Source organism: Limulus polyphemus, unplaced genomic scaffold (assembly GCF_000517525.1).
Source record: "Limulus polyphemus unplaced genomic scaffold, Limulus_polyphemus-2.1.2 Scaffold4175, whole genome shotgun sequence".
NCBI classification, from domain to species: Eukaryota; Metazoa; Arthropoda; class Merostomata; order Xiphosura; family Limulidae; genus Limulus; species Limulus polyphemus.
Genome location: NW_013669785.1, coordinates 3,845 through 12,331, shown reverse-complemented (window position 1 = coordinate 12,331; position 8,487 = coordinate 3,845). Strand labels below are relative to the sequence as shown.

Below are 8,487 nucleotides of genomic sequence, written 5' to 3'. Positions count from 1 at the left end.
CAAGCTACTTAACGATCACACTCTAAAACACCACAAATAACCCACTACATAACAAGCTACTTAACGATCACACTCTAAAACACCACAAATAACCCACTACATAACAAGCTACTTAACGATCACACTCTCTATACACTCTAAAACACCACAAATAACCCACTACATAACAAGCTACTTAACGATCATAATATTTATACACTCTAAAACACTACAAATAACCCACTACATAACAAGCTACTCAACGATCACACTCTTTATACACTCTAAAACACTACAAATAACCCACTACATAACAAGCTACTCAACGATCACACTCTTTATACACTCTAAAACACTACAAATAACCTACTGCATAACAAAACTATTATACATTATCACTGTAAACATAAAATAGTATCCAGTACACTACAAGTTAACTATACCAGTTGTTGTAGCCAACTAACACAATCGACCCAAGTGTTTGCTAACCTAAAGTTGCCGTTTATAATCATCTGAAATACAGCTCATTCTAGACTAAACATTAACCATCTAATTTATCAAAGTTACCGGGAAAATGTAACAGGATTTAACCGTTACAGCCGACTAGCAACAAGTCGCTTTAGTCTAGGACCATAATTCTTGCAAACATAAACGTTGCAATATAACTTGTTGCAGCCTATATCTACAGAAAACTTACGATTACTATAATGCAATTTAATTATTGCAAAAAAATCAATATATTAATTATATTCCTTCTCACTATATAGACCTGGACCTACAAAAATCACTGTAAATAGTATCACAAGTCCATTTTTAAGTTACAGGCTTCGCACATCCAATGAGTATCATCTGCTGATTTGAAATTTTTACTGTCCTTCTGAATGCATTCATAATGCAACTAATATAAACAACCCTCTCAGAACAAATTTTTTCTGGTTTTGTGTAGCTTGGAACAAATTTCACCGAAGTAACACGTAGACCAGGTAGCCTCTATCAAATTGTGCTTAACACTTGTCAGGTAGGACATGGTATCTTTGGCACCAGGTGAAACTTGGTTGCTACGAGCGCAACTCTTCTCGTGAACTTTCAACCCAGGTTTTTTTATTTATTTTTTTTTGTTATCCACTTCGCAACGTTCATGCATTGCTTAGCACACAAGATCCTTTTGTAAGTAAACATTGTGCAATCAAATTTCGCATACGCGCCATATCAGCTTCTGAGTATGATAACAGCGTGCGCGGCAGCGCATAGAAAAACACCACAGTTGTCACTATTGGCTTGATATGGGGTGTCAATAAGTGAATAAACACCCCAGTATGCTATCGAGAAAGACTTGTCATATGTTGAGGACAGAAGGCTTTCGTACATATCCAAAAATGTGTTGACACATACGAAGTTTTAAGCGTGCAAAGAGTCGATAACAATCAACTGACGTAACTTTCGAACCAAACAAGAAGAATCCAGAATGTATTAAGACGGAGCATAACCAGATATCTTTCTGGTTATGCCCGATATGCCAGTTCCTGCTTCATAACATACTCTGGTTCCCCCTTCTCTCAAGGAGAAAAAGCATGCGTGTCTGCAACAAAAAAACTGACGTTAATATCTTCACATGTTTGTTGCACATAGTTTTCTAAAATTGATAAAATAACAGCTTCTGTTAACCAACCTCTGGGTAAAAATGATGCCAAATCAGTGCGATTGACCTGAAAAGGACCTACGATGCAAACATCTGAACCTTGCTATACATCCTGAATCTTAAGTATACACCTATTCGAAGAAATTGGTTTTCTACACGCATACAGTCACCGTAAGCTGGTTCATGTGACCTTTTTATTGGGTTGGAAAACATGACTTCCCCTGAAGATGGTGAATTATACATGGAGAAGGTAGACTACTGCGACCTGGGGGTTGAGAAATACTGTCCATGTTCCACGTATCTTCGTCTATTATTGTTGCCATGGGATCAAAAACCCAGTGATGTTCAAATCAAGATCTTCAATTCTTGGCTGCTTGCTGCCAGATTTATTTTAGGGACATTTGTTTATTTAGAGCGTGGACACATTTATTCGTCGTTTGCCCATTACCCTATGTTGTATGTGCTCCAGGAAACACAGGGACAAGGCGCTTTTGGGAGGGTCGCCCACTGGCGACTGACAAACTAATGAAGCCACCACAGAGCCATCTTGGATGTTACCACAATACAAAAGGAATGCAAAAGTAATCCTCAATGGAATACATTCACAATGGCACACATGTGCAAGTAATGTCCATCGCAATTTGTGGTTAATGTTAACACCAATATGACGTCCAATGAATTCAATGTGAGAGCAAGATCCTCTAGTCAGTCAGTATACTACAGATCAGTGGTCGAAACCCATTATTGTAATGCAGTTACAATCGTCATGCGGATGATGTGTTCCCATTGCATCCAAATAGAACACATACCGTTAGTTGGAACTACCTCAGAATAAAACTTCAATGTAAAATACAAACATTTGAATGCTGCGTCAAGTTAAAAATATACATTTTTTAATTCGACATGACAGGAATTAAGAATTTTGTTCGTTTATGTGTATGTTTGTTCGTTTACTTAGAGTTTGAATATACGACAATTTTCAATAAAAAACTGGTTTCAGAAATATTGAATTATGGAATATGATAAACAAAATGCTATATAAACGTGTATATATATATATATATATTGTTTTTCTTTGGATCATACCTGGACAAAACCCCGAAAATTGGGAGGGGGGGGCAGATTTTTCCATAACCCTTCCCATCCTCGGGATTAATATCATTGAAGACGTGCATAAATAACAAATAGGCCCTACAGGAATATATGATGACGTACACGTACCTTTAAGAAAGCAATGTAGGCCTTAATATCTTATTAAAATCATTAAGAATCTTAGGAAAAATAATTGTGCGGTCAGTTTGATGGTCGTGTTGCCCGCATTAGAGTTCCGCCTAGTGTCACAACATGGTTAATACCCTGTCGATTAAAAAACTACAAATAGGCTTATTGTGTTGGGGCAAATACAGGTTAATTAACTAACACTAAAGAGAAATTTTCATATATGAAATGCAGATTGATATTTAAAAATTTTATAGTGAATATTCATGTTGATAAATGAAATTACTTTTCACTCCATAAACGTCTTTACGGGGCAACATTAAATGTAATAGTGACTGTTCTGAAAAAAAAATCCTGTCATGATGCGCCAAATTATGAGAGTCCATACCAGCAGCTGCAAAGGTGTTAAAATTGGATAGTAAATCTGGTATCGAGATAAAATCTCCCCGATGTCTGCAATTTATTTAATTATACGGTGCAATAATAATAATAATAACAATTAAAAGGGGAAAAAACAAAACAAAATTTGGGACTTTGATCAATTGTGATAATTATTAATTCAAAATCCCGGTTTTCCCATTTCCTGGATAGACTTACAGGAGAAGCAGCACGGATTAGGTTCTTGCATACATTATATAAATCATTTTCATCATCTTCAGACTTTGGGACTTATCGTCCTTCGTAAAGTAAAAAAATGGTTCATATGATGCACGTGTGAACCCAATAAATTTCATAATACGTTTACCTTCGTTGAACTTTTTAGGGCTTTATCTCTATTATATATATTTCAAAGGAGTCATCAAATAAATGTTCAAATAATATTAACTGGTTTTTATGCTAAAGATCGAAAACATTTGTTTTTCTGAAGTGTTGTAAATATGTCAAAGAATTTTTTTACTGAATGTTTACCTTTGGGATGCGAAAAGTCCTCATTAGAATTTATGCAAACTTTGCATACACTTTCTCAATACCATTAATACGCTGAAATGTTCAATTATACAAGCCCAAATAACCTAATTGACAAAGTGGATTGTTTTCTGCCCGTCGTTTCGTGATAAGGTTTTTTTTAATCCAGTTAATGCTTTCCTTACAAAGACAACGATACAGTACACATCTCGCTAACAAAATATTTATGCATGTTAAGCCTGGCAATGATCTTGTCATCGTCGCTTTCTAGTAAAAATGATAATAATAATTATTATAATTTGGATTGTTATTGCACGTTTATAATATCAACTGTCCCTTCTGTGAACTTAAAGTCCATAATACGTTTCAAAGAGCTACCTCCTGGTACATGGTTTTTATGTATAGACCCAATGGTTACATTAATAAGAGCTACCTCCTGGTACATGATTTTTTTATGTATAGACCCAATGGTTACATTAATAAGAGCTACCTCCTGGTACATGGTTTTATCTATAGACCCAATGGTTACATTAATAAGAGCAAAAAAAAACCATGTACCAGGAGGTAGCTCTTATTAATGTAACCATTGGGTCTATACATAAAAACAAACAAACCATGTACCAGGAGGATGTATAGACCCAATGGTTACATTAATAAGAGCTACCTCCTGGTACATGTTTTGTTTTATGTATAGACCCAATGGTTACATTAATATGAGCTACCTCCTGGTACATGGTTTTATCTATAGACCCAATGGTTACATTAATAAGAGCAACCTCCTGGTACATGATTTTTTTATGTATAGACCCAATGGTTACATTAATATGAGCTACCTCCTGGTACATGGTTTTATCTATAGATCCAATGATTGTAATAAAGTTTGTCTTGCAGATTTCTAAAACTAATTTGACTTTAGAATTTTGTTCTTGTATTTAGTCCATTTTATGAAGTTTTGGTGAATTTTCTTTCAGCGATAAGATGTTTTGTATGTACCATTCGTTCGTAAAGACGGGCGAGGAGACATCTCAAAAGTATGATTGATGTTACTCTCCACGATCGCTTTCTTTGAAAAGAAAACAATTATTTGGTTAGTTATTATATATATCTGTAGTTTCTGCTCTTCCCTCCCCTGTGAAAAAATCCGCGAATTTCAATTTCACAATGAAATAAGAGTACATGGGTTTGATGAAATGAAAAACAATGACGGGCTTAAATAGCAACCGTCGTGGATATTTATAAAAACTCATTTGACATTAAAATGATATTATTAGATGTAACGAGTCTCATTTCTCAAACTTCTGACTTTTTATTCAGGAATAAGAATTTTACATTAACCTTCAGGTAACTCATTCCTTCGGAAAAAAAACGGGCGAAAAGGCTTATTTCATTGATAAATCCTTATGTTGTTCAGCCTGACGTGTTACTCTTCATTTTTGCTTTTTTTTATTTTAATTTCATTGATATTTTAATTGAAAAGAAAATTGATTGACTTGATATCATTTATCTATAGTATCTGCTGTCGCTCCTGAGAAAGTTCTGGGAATGTAAAGTCCTTAATATATTTTTTTTAAGAGCTACTTCCGCGTACATGGTTTTGATTGAATAGGTTACACGTGGGGCAATGACGGGCTACAATAAAGATTGTTTCGTGATCGCTGTGTAGTGTTATTTCTTTTTCGAACATGCGAGCATTAGGAGAGAATGTTGTTGAGACAAACACGCATGGTTTCGTCCATATGTGATGGAGTTTCGCACGTCCTCGTGCAGGAGGTTTATGTAAAAAAATGTTAACGTTTAAAGAAAATTCGCGAAATGTGAGAAGGGACTAAATACATCTAAAATAGTATTCTAATATCAAATTTGTTTTTAGACTCTTCAGCACTGCGTTAATCTTCTAGAATATACATTTTTCCCAGATACAAGTCTGTGAATTTAAAGTCTATAGCCTACTATTTTTAACGATCTCTTGTTTTTATCGAATACACTCAATTTTGTCCGAGTATGCATTTTTGATAAAAAAAAAAGTCTTAGTATATTAGTACATTATTATTATTTTTTTATATGTGTAATAGTAAAGTAGTTATGGTCACATTTATGCTTCCTGTGCTTAAAAGCAATACTTTATGGGTGTAAATTTATGTACGTTTTCCTCTATCAATTTCTTATGTGCTGTTGGTGCTTCCATGTCAGTATGGTCAGCCTGAGTGAACACTTGTATAACGCGCATGCAGTACTTCGCGCAATCTAATGACATACACACACACACATAACCTCCGGGATGGCCAAACTTGACCCATGGGCAGTTATCTACCCAAGTTGGCTGAAAATGCTTACAACACAAAGAGTCCGTAAAATTCAAGAAAAAGGCATTTAATTTGTGTAAACACACTATAAAAGCTACTTCCGATTATAACCCGACAATTAGTGCATTATTCTAACATGATATGTTCAGATTGATTATTACCCTTTCTTTAATATGGCGGACATCTTCTGGTTATCGCCATTTGATTTTTCAAATATTATTGACTCTTATTTTTCTACTTCGTATATCTTTAATACCTTTTGGTTTTCAAAATATGTAGTAACCCCCCCCCCCCACCACACACATATACACTGATGTTGGGTAAATTCAATACACTGATAAATAATGAGCACACATTTTCAATCACTCAGTTATGGATACACTGATAACGGTAATGTTTGTATCTAAACACTCACTAGTATAACGTTTTATGTACGTTGCTTAAATGAGAATCGTACAAATAAAGGTAATAATAGGGGTCATCAGAATATCTGACCATCACCTACGACACTCGCCTAACTAATTTGAATTTTGTAACCGTAATAAATAAAAAAAACTATATTAAACAAAGAACCAAACATGTAAAATCAAAGCCATCTTATTTATGATCTGAACACATTTAAACCCCGAGGAACCTAGATGTCGTAAGTAATGTTCAGTCATGCGATTTGTTTCGTAGTGCGATATATCTTTCCTATAGGCTATACAAAAAGTTACAATAGTTTTACTTAATCTACTTCAAACGATCTATCTTACAATAGCAAGAATTATGATGTGACATCTAGAACAAACAATACAATTTTACATTAAGCTTATGTTTATAGAAAGTTAACGCGAACGAGTTATCACAACACGTAACTTTTTCCTTTCAAAAGGACACGTCTATCTCTATCAATCTAACCTTTTATTTACATATATAGTGACAAGTTTTCTTGCCCATTTGCGAAGAAATACCTTGACACTGCACCTGTTAAAAGGAGCAAATAAAAGTAAATTATCTAATAAACATAAGGTAACCAGATTTGTAAACAGAAAAACAGGCATAGCCCAGGTCTTGCCCAAAAATTTTAAAAATGGTTATTACAAAATTCAAGTATTTTAACTTATTTAATTTATTTTGAATTTATTGAACTGTTCCACAATATTCTGAAATATATTGACATTGGCATCGTTTTGAAAATAATTTCAACTTATTTTTTTGTGTGATAGATACAAGACAAATGAACAAAAATATTCAACTTATACACCCAACAAAAAACGTATTTACTTTATCCAATTCATCTTAATTGGTTAGTTCATACCTGGATTTATTCAAGAATGCGTAACATTTTCAGCCATACCAGTCTTATCTTGAAACTTTTAATGCATTTTTGTTAAGAACGAATGGAACGTAAAGGTTGCTCTCCCACCCAATTTAAATAGTCATAAAATTTTGTACATGATTGCGTAAAGTGTATTTTGACGATAAGCACCGCCTTAACTGACTTCACATTCAGACCTGGGTTTCTCACAAAGCAGAGCTTCAGAGTTTAGAGTACGTGTTACAACAATGAGCAAGTCAAGTAGGCCTATAGGGTTGAAAAGTGTGACGACACAAAACCACGACATCACACGCGCTGGTTCTAAACAAATGTGGTTGTTTTGCGAATGGCTATCGCCAAATTCCTTTCCAGTGAAGAAGAACTGACCAAAAAGTGAGATAACTTGATAAAATTTCAACGATTTGAGAAACTTATATACAATGACAGTACTAGTTACATAAATTAAACAGTACATACGAGTACGGAAGACAAGACATACAAAATCAATATAAGCAAGACCAGATCAGTTTACCGCTTTGTAGGCCTATTTTGTTCAACATGGGTAGACATGATATTTTAAAAACTCACAATTTTTAAAAAACAGCGATTATTTCATACACAGTTCTAAAATGATATTGTCTTCTATCTCAAAATTTCAATAAAATACACATAACTTACCGCAAAGGATGAAAAGTAGTAAATAAAAACCGATGAGACTGGAAAACAATCTTATACACTCTACATGTTTCAACATATAACGCTGCGTCATCCTCGGGAGAGAAAACGTTTTGTAAAGGAAAGAAAAACACTCTTGTTTATATAATTATCAAATCACTAATTTACATATTAAAGAATTTCACGCCATCTACTGACAACATTTCCATCAGGTCCATGATCCTTATTCAATTATTTAAATTATTCGTTTTTTTTACATTCAATTTAATTGGTATATTCATACCAATTACATTTCCAGGTTGTACTAAAATAACAATTTTTTCCCATTGAATTGTGTGATTAGTTTCACTAACATGTTCTTTTAAAGGTGAAATAGTAATATTATTTCTTTGTTTTGAATTTCGCGCAAAGCTACACCAGGACTATCTGCGCTAGCCGTCCCTAATTTAACAGTGTAAGAAGGCAGC

General features: G+C 34.1%; 1 protein-coding gene across 1 annotated transcript in view; it reads right to left on the bottom strand.

The window, feature by feature from the left end:
• The window catches only part of LOC106470714, a 78,137-nt gene extending 70,028 nt beyond the window's left edge, over window positions 1-8,109 (bottom strand). Inside the window, exon 1 of the mRNA XM_022399346.1 lies at window positions 8,024-8,109. The gene's annotated coding sequence lies outside the window, so the exon portion shown is untranslated. The remainder of the gene's footprint in view (window positions 1-8,023) is intronic.
• Between the last annotated feature and the right edge of the window lie 378 nt (window positions 8,110-8,487).